This window comes from Ailuropoda melanoleuca, chromosome 7 (genome assembly GCF_002007445.2).
Source record: "Ailuropoda melanoleuca isolate Jingjing chromosome 7, ASM200744v2, whole genome shotgun sequence".
In the NCBI taxonomy this organism is placed as follows: Eukaryota; Metazoa; Chordata; class Mammalia; order Carnivora; family Ursidae; genus Ailuropoda; species Ailuropoda melanoleuca.
In genome coordinates, this window is record NC_048224.1 from 102096176 (window position 1) to 102110381 (window position 14206).

The 14206-nt window shown below is 33.1% G+C and overlaps 1 protein-coding gene across 1 annotated transcript in view; it reads right to left on the reverse strand.

Annotated features, from left to right (window-relative positions):
* Positions 1–14206, reverse strand: part of PCDH9 (protocadherin 9) — an 892769-nt gene that overhangs the window by 226538 nt on the left and 652025 nt on the right. The window lies entirely within an intron of this gene.

Below are 14206 nucleotides of genomic sequence, written 5' to 3' on the forward strand. Positions count from 1 at the left end.
GATGGGGAAAGGAATTTTGACTAAATTCAAAAGAATTCAATTCAATTCAACTCAATTCAATTCAACTAATGTGGTATTTTAAACATATTCATTGAAGAAGAAACCCTTCCCCCAGTCAGTGTAAATGGCAGTCTAATTCATTCCACTTCTTTTTCTACCATATAGGTCTCTAAAGAGAAGTGCCAAAATGGGGNTGGGACACTCCGTCTATATACAAAGTCCCAAGAATTTCTTAGATTTAACACAAGTCATGTAAGATTGAAGATTCATTATTCCTTTCAAAAGTCATGTAAGTTAGGTAGAGAAAGATCTAGTGGTTAATTGTAATGAGAGTGTATTCGTGTCTTAGGGCTGTCATACTAAATTACCACAAATTGGGTGGCTTATAACAACAGAATTTTTTTCTCTCACAGTTGAAGCTGGGGTCCAAAATCAAGATGTCAGTAGGACCAACCTCCCTCTGAAGGCACTGGGGAAATTTTTTCTTGCCCCTTCCAATTTCTCGTGGTTTCTGGTGTTCACTGGCTTCTGGCAACCTAACTCCAATCTGCCTCCATCTTTATAGGGCCATCTTCTTTTATCGTTTCTATCTCTTCACATGATTTTCCTGTTTCTCTTTCTTTGTTCTTTCATAAGTACACCAATCACTGGATTTAGGGCCTTAATCCAGTATGACTTCTTAACCAATTATATCGGCAAAGAAACTATTTCCAAAAAAAGGTCACATTATACTCAATTATAGGCAAAACACAGAAAGAACTAGAAAAATGTGTTCATGCATGTATTTGACCCAAAGAATCAAAGATGTTCACTGGAGTCGTACTTATGTGTAAATTAACAGGCTTGAATTACATATGCCCTTCTGCTTTTTAGTTCCTGCAATGTTTGTTTGCATTTAAAGGCTTGAGGATATAGGTAAAGTGAGTTAAGGAGAAGTACTGAGAAATCTCCTGTAGGAAGTAGTAGATGAGAAGCCATCAAATGAAAATGATGAGAAAGTTTTTGGTGGGTTTAGACTAATAATCACCTCCACCATACATTATTTCATTTATACTTGCTTTATTAAGGTCTATGTGAAGTCTCAAACAGACTACTTCCATTAATGACACCAGGCTATAAAACTAAATTAAATTTGACCAGCAGATTTTACTAATTATGGGTGGAAGGTTAGTTTTATGTATCAACTAGGCTAAGCTATTGCACCCAGTTATGCAATCAAATCCTAATCTTGGTGTGGTTGTGAAGGTATTTTATATTATAGTTAACATCTATAATCATTTGAATATAAGAACGTTACACTAGATAATATGAATGAGTTTCATTCAACTAGTTGAGGGCCTTAAGAGAAAAAACTGAGGTTTCCTGGGCAAGAAGAAATTCTGTTTCAAGACAGCAACAATGACCCCTGCCTGTTTCCAGCCTGTCATCACACCCTATGAAGTCTGGACTCACCAGCTTGCAGGAACATGGGAGCCAATTTCTTAAAAATAAATCCCTTTATGTATGTATGTATTTTACATTTAAATTTAAAATTTTACATATTCATCCTACTGGTTCTGTTTCTCAGGAGAACTCCTACTAATAAAAAGAGTGAGTTACATAGTCATCAATATAGAGAAATTTACAATAGTTATAATTTTCAGATTAATATATATGTACAGAAAGTTATATGGTCATAAAATATACCTTCAACTCAGAAGAAACATATAGAAAGATTATTATAATTGAGTGCTGATTAGAATATTTTCACTTTCCAATAATTTTATTTTTTCCTTTTTCATTCTTTCTACACACTCATTAACATAATGGTGTTCTTGAGGAAGAGAATAAAATAATTTTAAATCAACTGCACATTAGACTGTGAAAAACACGGGCACATTATTCTTTCCTATCACTAGAACTTAGAATAAAATAATCAGCAGTTATGTAATTTGCACCTCAAACATGTATATGTAATCTGCTATAATTCTTCTCAGTCTGAGAAATGAATATTTGTCCCACAAACTCATTGAGTGCACTGTAAAGTGGTTAAAGAGAGAAAAGAGAAAAGTCAGTTGAATTAAACATTTTGAAAAAGACACTTCTAAAAATTTTTTTCTTTCAAACAACATGTATTATAAACAAATAATCCAAATAACTTATAGAAATGAAACATAGTGGTGTCCTGCTACAAGAATTTTGTCTCTAATAAAAAATCATCTAGACCCAAACCACCCTCTATGTGCTACACAGGGAGTGAGACAGAATTGGGACACATCATTTGTTATCCTAAGATTGTATGAATACATTGAATAAGAAAAACATAAAGTATATTTAATTTCCTTTCCTTGATTTGTATGCTCAGTCTAATTATGTTTGTTTTATTGTCACTTAGAATCACAACAAAGAGTACAATAGTCATTTTCACTGAGAAATCTTCAAATTTGTTTTTCCCTTGGTGAGCCAGAACAGAACATTCTGGTATTGATTAACCTATCCCTACATTTTCATTCTCTGGGTTAAATAGATGTAAGATAAAAACATATTAAATTAGTTAATAAAAGATTTCAAGAAATGTAATAAAAATTAAGCTTGTTTTAATTTGATGATAGTATACTTCTGTATTTAATAAAATTAGGCTTTTACAACTTGACAAATCATATAGGTTCATTATCATATAATTACTTCAGCCTTCATCCCAGGTACTCATAGCACCAACTTTATAGACATAAAATTCCAATGATAATTTTTAAATTAATCAGTTATTGTTTCCCATGTAAGCAGGAATTGCTAAAAAGCATTTTATTTTAACCACTATTTAAATCAAGCTATGACTTGTATACTCTGTGGAACTTTGCAGAGACAAGGGTGTCTTAGGGGTGTTTATTCTTAATTCAGGGGCATTATATGCCCTAGTGAAAAGAGAAAAAAAATGGTATTTTTACATTCTCCCTTTGATAACTGAATGTTCAAATCAACAGAGTATACAAGGCTATCGTTGGGAGAGTAGGTTAATTAAACTGACTTTCTAGTAACCATTGCCATTCTTGTTCACTGAACCATACAGTATATTTTCTTATGGGCATAAAGGTGACTGACTGCATTCTGCATTACTTCCAGTATTGGCAAAAACCTTCCCACATTCCTCCTATATTTGCTTGGGTTGTGATCTTTTTCCTTAATCCTGAAAAACATAAGATGTTCCTGCACATCTTTCCCCTGACTTCACAGAAGGTTAACAAAGAACTACCATATTGCTGTTTATCTTTAGCAACCTGTGGAAGGAAATTTTCTCAGAGGTATCATTTAAAAAAGTGGTATTCCTATTTTCCCCTCCAAATAGAGCAAGATTCTTAAGCCCGTAACATAAAATGCACATTTTTAAATAGTCTAAAGAATCAAAAAGATATGTCAACGTATAAATAACTTGTGTTACTATTTAAATATCTCATTAATGAGCTTAAAGACACTATAACTTGTAGGAAGCTTTATGGTGTGTGTGTGTGTGTGTGTGTGTGTGTGTGTGTGTTTTAGTGCCTGTTTTTCCACTATCTTCATGTTGAGAAGAACAATTATACCTTTATTGTGTAATGAGATGTGGTATACTAAAACATAACAGTAATGCCTTTTAAATAGACATTTTAGCTTGGCAATATTAGAGCCTTATAATTCAAAACATTACTCTATTTTTTAAAGATCTATTCTTGTGACTATTATAAATGCTAGTTTTATTCTTTTTTTAAATTTTATTTTAGTAATTTTCTATAATTTATGAAACCCCGGCCTCGGATTTATTTTGTTGTGATCACAATAACTATAATAATATCCACTTTATTTTTTATAATACATTTTTATTTGAGTGTAGTTGACACACAATATTACATTAGTTTCAGGTGTAAAACACAGTGATTCAATTTCTCTATACATTATGCTATGCTCACCACAACTGTGTCTATCACCATAACATCACTATTACAATATCATTAACTATATCCCCTATGCTGTGCCACCTTTATTGCCATGCCTTATTCATTCCATAACTGGAAGCCCGTATCTCTCATTCCCCTTCACCCACTTTGCCTATCTTCTCACCCCCTTCCCCCCAGCATCTGTAGGTTTGTTCTCTATATTTATAGGTCTGATTCTACCTCTCATTTGTTTATGCATTTGTTTTGTTTCTTATGTTTCACATATGAGTGGAATTGTATGGTATTTGTCTTTCTCAATCTGACTTATTTCACCTAACATAATACCCTCTAGGTTCATCCATGTTCTCACAAATGGCAAGGTATCACCTTTTTAAATGGCTGGATAATAGTAATGATATTCACTCTAAATGGTCTATATTTGAGTAGTATAGAATTTATTTGAACTTTTCAAAGGTGATTACAAATAGTATTCGTAACATAGACAGGTCCCCCTTCTATATTTCAGAAACAATCTTCCAAAGTAACCAAACAGGGCAAAGGATCTTTAATTTTATCAACTATGTCATTGATAACTTGTTTCTACTAAAATATTATATCATTCAAAATCAGGAATCATAATCAATGGGGAAAACCTGAGAGCTTCCCCCTAAGGTCAGGAACAAGACAGGTAGCTATTCTCACCACTTTTATTCAACTGAATACTGAAAGTCCTAACCAGAGCAATCAGACAACAAAGGAAATAAAAGGCATTTAAAATGGTAAGGAAGAAACAAAAGTTTCACTATTTGCAGATGAAATGATACTATATATAGAAAATCTGAAAGATTCTACCGAAAAACTACTAGAACTGATAAATGAATTCAGTAAAGTCACAGGACACAAAATAAATGTGCAGAAACCTGCTGCATTTCTATAGACTAAAAATGAAGCATCAGAAAGAGAAATTAAGAAAATAATCCCATTTACAATTGCATCAAAAATAATAAGATACCTAGGAATAAACCTTACCAAAGAAGTGAAAGACCTGAACTCTGAAAACTATAGACTACTGATGAAAGAAACTGAAGACGACACGAAAATGGAAAGAATTCCATGCTCATGGATTGGAAGAATAAATATTGTCCTATACTACCCAAAGCAATCTACAGATTTAATGCAATCCCTAACAAAATATGGACAGCATTTTTCATAGCACTAGAACTAACAATCCTAAAATGTATATGGAACCACAAAATACCCCAAGAGGCCAAGCCAATTTTAAAAAAGAAAAGCAAAGCTGGAGGTGTCACAGTTCCAGACTTCAGGCTATATTACAAAGCTGTAGTCATCAAAACAGTATGGTACTGGCACAAAAAATAGATACATAGATCAATAGGATATAAAACCCAGAAATTAAGCCCACACTTATATAGTCAATTAATCTTCAACAAAGCAGGACAGAACATCAAATAGGACAAAGACAGTCTTTTCAACAAATGGTGTTGGGAAAACTGGACAGCTACATGGAAAAGAATGAAACTGGATCGCTTTCTTACACCATATACAAAAATAAACTCAAAACAGATTAAAGACCTGAATGTGATGCCTGAAGCCATAAAAATCCTGAAATACAGCACAGGCAGTAATGTCTCTGACATTGATCACAACAACTTTTTTCTAGATATGTCTTTTGAGGGCAGGGAAATAAAAGCAAAAATAAACTATTAGGATACACCCAAATAAAAAGCTTCTGCACAGCAAAGGAAACAATCAATGAAACTAAAGGGCAATCTACTGAATGGGAGAAGGAATTTCCAAATAACATATCCAATAAAGGGACAGTATCCAAAATCTATAAAGAACGTATATAAACTCATCAACCTAAAACCAAATAATCTAATTAAAGTGGGCAGAAGATATGAATAGACATTTCTCCAAAGAAGACATACAGAATAGCCAACAGACACATGAAAAGATGCTCAACATCATTCATCATCAGGAAAATGCAAGTCAAAACCACAATGAGATATCAACTAACACCTATCAGAGTGGCTAAAATCAAAAACACAAGAAACAAGTGCTGGTGAGGATGTGGAGAAAAAGGAATCTTCTTGTACTGTTGGTGTGAATATAAACCGGATCAGCCACTGTGGAAAACAGTATGGAAGTTCTTCAAAAAGTTAAAAATGGAACTATCCTACACCCAGTAATTGCACTACTTGGTATTTACCCCCAAAATATAAAAACACTAATTCAAAGGCATACATGTATCCCTATGTTTATAGCAGCATTATTTACAACAGCCAAATTATGGACACAGCCCAAGTGTCCATCAATAGATGGATGGATAAAGATAGTGTGGTGTATATATATACAAGGAAATATTTCAGCCATAAAAAGAATGAAATCTTGCCATTTGCAATGACACGATGGAGCTAGAGTGTGTTATGCTAAGTGAAATAAGTCAGTCAGAGAAAGACAAATACCATATGATTTCACTCATATGTAGAATTTAAGAAACAAAACGAATGAGCAAAGGGGGAAAAAGAGAGGGACAAGCCAAAAAACAGAGTCAACTATAAAGAACAAACTGATGGTTACCAAAGGGAAGGTTGGTAGAGGATGGGTAAATTAGGTGATGGGGATTAAGGAGTGCACTTGTTATGATGACCACGGGGTGATGCACAAAATTGTTGAGTTACTATACTGTACACCTGGAGCTAATATAACACTGTATGTTAACCATGCTAGAATTAAATTAATAAAAATAAATAAAAATTAGGAATACATTTTAAAATGTCCTTTGATCTGGATAGTTAATTTAAAGAAAAATGTACCACTACAAGTAAGAAAAGAGTTAAAGTTCCCTCAACTCACTGAAATTAGTCTTAACCTGTTTGCAAGACATTTTTTCCACCAACATATACTTCTTAAATAGCTTTCGAAATTTATATGGTGTGTGTGTTTGTGTGTGTGTGTGTGTGTGTGTGTGTGTATATGAAAGTGCTAAATGGAGAAGAATGAATTGTATAAATTTGCATGGGAATATTTTTTCACTTCCAAATGAGGCTTCTTTTTTGTCCTACATGAAAATAAAACATTTTTAGAATGCTTTTTATATTTGTAGATGCATTTTTTAAAAGTTTCTGGTTACTGATATACGCCCTGTCATTATGTTAGACAATTGTTTGTAGCTTCTAATGAGGATAAAATTAAGTGACAAGTAGAATGTAAAATATTGTGTAGGGGAAAAAAAGGCAATATGTTCACTGTTGGTTTTAAGCAGGGTGATTTATATAATAGAGATTAAAATAGAAAGGAGGTGCAATTTTAGATTTGGCAAACAATTGTTATAGTGCTTAAATCATACTAGGTGCTTTATACACTCTGTTATTTAATTCTTAAAACAATATTATTTAGTAGGTTTTATTATCACCATTTTACAGAAGAGAGAAATAATGCACGTAGGAGTTTCCATATTTGCCTAAGTTCACACAACAGATAATTAGCAGAGCTAGGTTTTGGAACCAGATATTCTGTGATCACAAGGCTGTGATCACAAGTATGTATAACCTTTCAGATAACTTCAAGCTTTCACTCTTCTTATGTTAGTTTTTATTTTTGTTTTTGTTTTTTTGAGAATTTAAAGATTACCTTAATTAACAGGCCAAAAAATAAACCTTTAAATTATACTACTTTAAAAAATTTTCCCATTCTTTTGTTTAAATCCTATTTCTTATTCCTACTTCTTTATGATTTTTCCCTTTCTTACTGATTAAACTTTCCAGCTCTTATATACATTTATCTATCCTATCATTTTTCTGTTTTCTATGTCATAACCCCTTTAATTAATTATTAATTTATTCTTCCTCAATTGTTTGGATTTGATTCCTCTTCTTTGCTGAATAAGCAGTTATTTGCTTTTTTACTTTAATAATTTAAGGATCAAGGCCTGTGAATTGACTTTTAAATACATTTATAGCATATGTTTTGTTACATTAGTTTAAATTTTTCTAATTTTCAAAACAGCCTAACATTTTAGTTTTAAATGCATCTTCCATGTAGGGGTTATTCAGTCTTGTTACTAACGTCTAATTATCCTGCTCTGTAGTCAGAAAACCAGGACTCACAATTCCTGCTTTCTGGAATTTATATATATTTATTGTCACTCAAGATTAATTAATTTAAAATTATTGGGTTTATATGCAAATATCTTTCCGGTCTTTGTAACAACTAATAAACATGTTGTTGGTACTCTTAAAGTTGATTAGAAGTTTGATGATATTGATATTTTTCTTTGTCCTAGACACTTGTTCTAGTCAATTCTAAAGCACTCTATACGATTTTAAGTTTTTTCTGGATAGGCATCAATTTTTGCCTTTCTTCCATATTTAAATGTAAACTTCTTATAGTCCTTGATTATCTGAATTTTGTATTTTCAGTGCTAAGTATTGTTCCTGCTACATGGTAGGCTTTCAATAATAAATGTTTTCCTTTTGTTTTTGTTTTTACTCTGTTACTAGTGAGATGGAATAAAGGTGGCAAATAAATGATGTCCATGAAGGACAACAGTGAACAAAGTCATTCAAAAGAATTTCTTGTTACAGATACAGCCTAAATAAATGAAAGAAAACAAAGAATACATTATTATACTCTATAGGATTAGTATTCATAATACAGTTGGATTTTTAAAAATGTTAACTTAGCAAAATTAGAGAATTTTTATAAAAATGAATTTTCCATTTAAGATGTTCCCAGTGCTCCTGAAATGATCACCATGGGTACCTATTGTCTTCCTACGAAGACTATTTCTCCAGGGTTATGGTAAAGCAGGTTGTATGCTGAATTTATAATTAGATTTTAATAAATATACAAACTAACCATTTGTTCATCAGTGGATGATTTTTATCATTTCCTAAAATGCTTTCCATAGAATACTAGTTCTATGAGGATAATTGACTAATTTTAGAATAGAGGATATGTGGTCATATATGTTTACATATCACATTCCTCTCTGGAAGAGGTTCAGTGAAGAATAATATATTAGAAGGTCTTTGAAATGTTTCATTACAGAATTCTGCTGATTTTTGTTAAATCCAGTATTTCCAAACTTACTCGAATATATGACTATGGAATTAAATACATTGTTATAAACCAGTGATATAAATCAACACATACATACAGATGGCTCTGTGTGGGTGAGTGTACAAATGTGCATACTAAACTAGTTTTATAAGGAAACTAATACCTCAGAAACATTGGTCCAAAAGCTACTTTATCACGAAAGGTTTTAAAGATGTTTGACAAGTCAAATTAATTTTGTAAAAGTTTGATGATCAAAGATATGTTCTAAATTTTAAGTATATTTTGGGGTAACTATAAAGCTAATTTTCTTGGTTATATGGTGCTAATTAAAGGAAATAATAGAGAAGTCTATGAGAAATGCCACTTCAGAGTCATGGATATAATACTATTTTTTTCTTCAAATTATTGAGTAGAAAACAAATTGTAATAACATTAAATGAAAGAAAAAACAAACTGTCATTTAAAAATTTGCCTTCCATATTTAGCAAAAACAAGCCATAATTGAGAAAAAAAGAAAATCTATAGCTCCAAAAACTTTTAAGTATAAGGCAAAGAGATGAATTTTGAGTTATTGATATATACAATCCCATATTCTCATCTGCTTGCTGTTGCTTTGCATTTGTATTTTATAACTGTTGAACGACTGAAGCTTAATGGATACATTCAAGTAAGAGAATGCATGCACAGTTTACAAAACCCTTTGTAAGTCACGGAATCTAAAATCCAACTGGTGTGTCTACAAAAAAACTAAAGTACAAGAATATTAATATTTTATAAGACTTCTCTGAAACAACTGAGGTGCAGAGACATCTGGTTTTCCTTCAACATCTATTCCTCCCTTGTTCTACAGAAAGGTACATTTTGGTTGGGCATGCGGCCACCACAATATATTTTCCAGCTTGCCTTGATGCTAAGTACTGGGCAATGAATTATAAACGGAGGTACCTAGAGGATATTTTTTGGCTTCTTCTTCCCCTCTGCCATCCCCATCCCCCTGCCTGAGTTCTAGAGCTGCTGCCTTAAGATAGAGGCAATACTTGGTAAAGCAACCAGTACAAAGAGGCTGTGTCCCTGATGGCTCAAAGCCCCACAGCAGCCAGACACTTGTATATAAGCAAAAAGTATATTACTATTTTGTTAATGTCACATGCTAGTTCGGGTTTTGTGTCACTTGCAGCTAAACTTCTTAACTAACACAGAATTGTTGGAGGAAAGAGGGATGATGCTGACTAAATAGCTTGGCATTTTTATCAAAGAACAGTCATTCTTTACCTTTTAAGTGATTCACGGACACACAAGAGAGACATTACATACTGCATGTTTACGACAGTACAAATGATACTGTAGACTAATATCCCTGATTTCCCTACTACAACTTATTTGATTAGCCCCTTGACACTCTTCTCAATTGAGGGAAAGCAAAAGTAATTCATGACATTTTCAGAAATTTGGCTAATCTACTTTCACAAGCTTGTCAGCTGGTTTCAAGCTCAGGGTGACTTGGCAGTTAATTTTTTTTTTTTAATTTCTCATTTTCTAAGAGAAGCAGAACTTTTCTATTAACAAATCCTTCCCTTTATGTTGGCCAACAGTGTCTTTTCCTTGACTTGATGTGAAACCTCCCTAAAATGACCTTGGAACTAAGATCCCAAAGGACCATATTCAATTTAAGTCCTCTCTGCCAAAAGGAGACTAACTGGTTATTTTTTTACAGCGACAGACTTGAAGCACAATGCATCTCGCTGCAGAAAAGATAGAGAATATGATTCATAGCATCACAGCAGCCATATGATTCATAGCATTCATAGCTCACCAACTTTGGGAAAGGCACCTGGAATCACATGCCCTTCTCTTGTTCCTTGGCTTTTTCTCTATTGGAAAGAATTAAATTAGAAAGAATGACAAAGAAGGTGGCAACACAGAAAACTGGGAGGGAGGAGGTAACAGGAAATGAAAGAGTTCTAGAACTCATGTCAAATTTAAGGCAAACTTATCATGACAGCTAACCAATTTTTTAAAATTCTCCATGTTCTCTGGTACCCATCTGAGAGTGTAACATAAACAATGATGCCCTAATGGTAGAGAAGAATGAAGTTCTTTAGTAATGCGTGGTGTTGAGTAGAAACAAAGTTTGGTGAATTTAAACTCCAAGGCTATGATTAATTATTGATGTGTATTTTTCTTTTTTTTGCACTGAAAATAGTGTGGAATGATTATCTACCTCAAAAAAGTGGAGTAGAAACATGTATCATACAATATAGGATGCAATTTCAGCAGCCAAATAATCTACATTTGCTTTATTCAGTTTTTATGGGGAAAAAAACCATTTTGTGTGGGGATTTTTTCCTAATCAGGGAAGTGTCTGATTTTTCTATTACCTACTGCTAAATTTTCAATGTAAAATGAACCCATTTATAAACAGGCCAAACACAAAGAATACTAATGCAAATTGTCTTATAGTTGTCAGTCCTCAATAAAGTTCTTTCTCCAGTCCACCAAAGATGAGGCCCCCGGTTCCTTGTTTACTATGCAAGTTAGCCCTGCCCACTTTCCACCCAAATCTGGTTCAAGGCAGCTTATTATCCCTATCACCCCAAATATCTGATCTTAGTTGAAATTTCCTGATATTGATTTCTAGATTTTAGATTATTCCCCTATCTCAGCCTATACTACCTTAGGGTCTAGTTCTGTGGAGTTTCATGGCCAGAGATTCTCTGAGCTATTCTCCTGTGTCCCCTAGCCTCAATATTTGCCTGTCTGAATGCTTACTTCCTTCCTCCATTCTTTAATGCTAGGCCGCCTCTTTCTTTGTGCATCATTAAATTCCACCTTGGACTTTTAGCACAGATGTGTGTAAGACCAAAATTTGGATGGGGTCATTCCCTCTCAGGTATCAGCGGGGCCTAATCTCAATAACTTCTGACATATTTACTGAGTCCAGTGCCAGAGCTTGATGCCTATACCAACTCCCCTTGTGTTATTGAGATGGTCAGTCTTATGGCTAATTCAGTTCTACAAACAATGTTGAGAACCTACAGAGTTCCAGGCACTGGATTAAAATTAATAAGATATCGATTGTATCTTCAGGAAAATCATACATACAAAACCCAACATAAGGTGTTCACTATGTTGATGATTGGCCCAGAGATTTAATAATATGAAATAGCTAAAAGAAGAAAGATGGGCATCTGTACTGGTCAAAAGGAAGTCTAGTAATAAAACAAAATCACTCAACTAATTAGGAAGAAATTTAAAGAAAAGACCAACATAATAGCAGAATGTTCCTTGTGTATCCTTCTATCCCCAATGCCTAAAATATAGCCTAGTACACTGTAAAAATTCATTAAATAGTTGTTGAATGGACTACTGATGGGATGAATAAATGATCATTCTTACTGCAAATTAAGGTTGTATAAGTTAAATAACGTGAAATTCTCACTGATGTCAATCTGTAACTCAAATACACATGCCATATGTACTAAATTGTAACACATAAAGCTGATTCGTAAGGTGGCTTTATACATTACTTCAATCAGGACAAAAACTGCCCAAAAAGAGAGGGCAGTCTTCTGTGGGAGATTGAAGAGTTAAGTTGGTTACCTGTGCTGAGAAGGTATGCAAGGGAAAAAAGACCCAACTCACAACAGAAATGTCATTTGGGCAAATGCCAGGGCCTACACAAACAATTTTGAGTTCAATCACTTGAAAATTAGTGAAGGTTTCAAGAGGTATCTCTTAATAATACAAAGTTTCTCTTGTAAGTAAAAAATACGTATGTAATGGAGATGTTTTATTTCCTCTGCCATTGATAATATCCCCATTTTTACACATTTTGGAGCCATTTATATTTTCATTATTATCATATAAATCCAGAAGAATTAATCTTAGTTTCACAAAGCAATTTCATATACAGTGAGTAATTATTGATAGGTGTATAATTATTCCATTCCATTCACTCAGAGTTTATACTGCTTCTATGGGGGTTTCCGAGCAATGTCCCTTTTAAATGCTGAAATAGTCTTTAGTTCTAAAGTGCTCCTTATATCAAAGCTCCTGAGATGCATAAGCTATGTCAAAAGGACATTTCAGACAAAGGACTGGTTAGTCCAAGACAGACTGGGGAGAACACAATATTGTTTATAACACTCTGTTCTGTATTTTAAGACCTTAATAACCCTTCTACAGAATCTGAGCCAATTGCTAATCAATAGTAATTACTTTTTTCCTAACCACCTAAAAAGTACTCTTTAACCCTTAGAAGTGAGTTTTTAGAATGCCACACATTTATTTTCTAGGCATTAAATATGTAGCTATAACTTGAGTTTTGGTATTTATAATGTATTCTGTTGTAACTTTATAGTAGGACCATTTTCAGCAACTGAAAATGAAATAAGATCTTTTCCAAGAAGGTAGTTGTAAAAGTTATAATTTTTTTGAAAGATTAAGGCAGTAAAACATTTCCAATCAATCTCAAATTTTACTGAATAAGCGCATATAGATATTAAATGGATAGCTAGATATATAAACATACTATGAAGTGTTTCTTCTGAACTCAAATAAACTAATAGCTGAAATCCATGTAGTTTATATCCAAAAAGTGAAGCCTGACAAATAAAATGCAGTTGGACATTTTTTGTTGGTTGCAGAAAAACTGCTTAGGTGTCAGATTTTATTGAATAGGTGCAGGATATCATCATTAGCAAGGTTAATACAAAATTAGGAAAATCTAGAGCAGCTACTAAAGATGAACAAGAAATTTGGAGAAAAACAAACAACATGCTAGCAAATTAATGGTTAAGATTAATGATGGCCTAGAAGAATGTCGACTGAAGAATATAATAATGTGCAACATAAGGTAGTTCTGCATGTCCATTAAAAAACGTGCCCCTTTTATTCCAATTCTGTGCTGGGCCACATGCTTGCATTGGACATACAAGAGTTATTGCACAGAAACAAAAAGGTACTTTCTCTCAAACGGTTTTTATTTGTTTTTACAGATTCTCTAATATAATTAATGGAATTACTGGGTCATTTGTAGTAGAAACCTAGGTAGCAATTTTAAACTTCTTTGTTCCTTTTATCATCCAAATGCTGGCCAAATTCAGAAAAAAATTATCTGCAGAACATACTTTTCATTTTTCCTTGCCATTGTTACTCCCTACTTCACATTTGCATTATTTCTTTTAATCTTCTCTCCTGAAACTATCTGAAGTTCTTTTTGCATATTAAAGTAC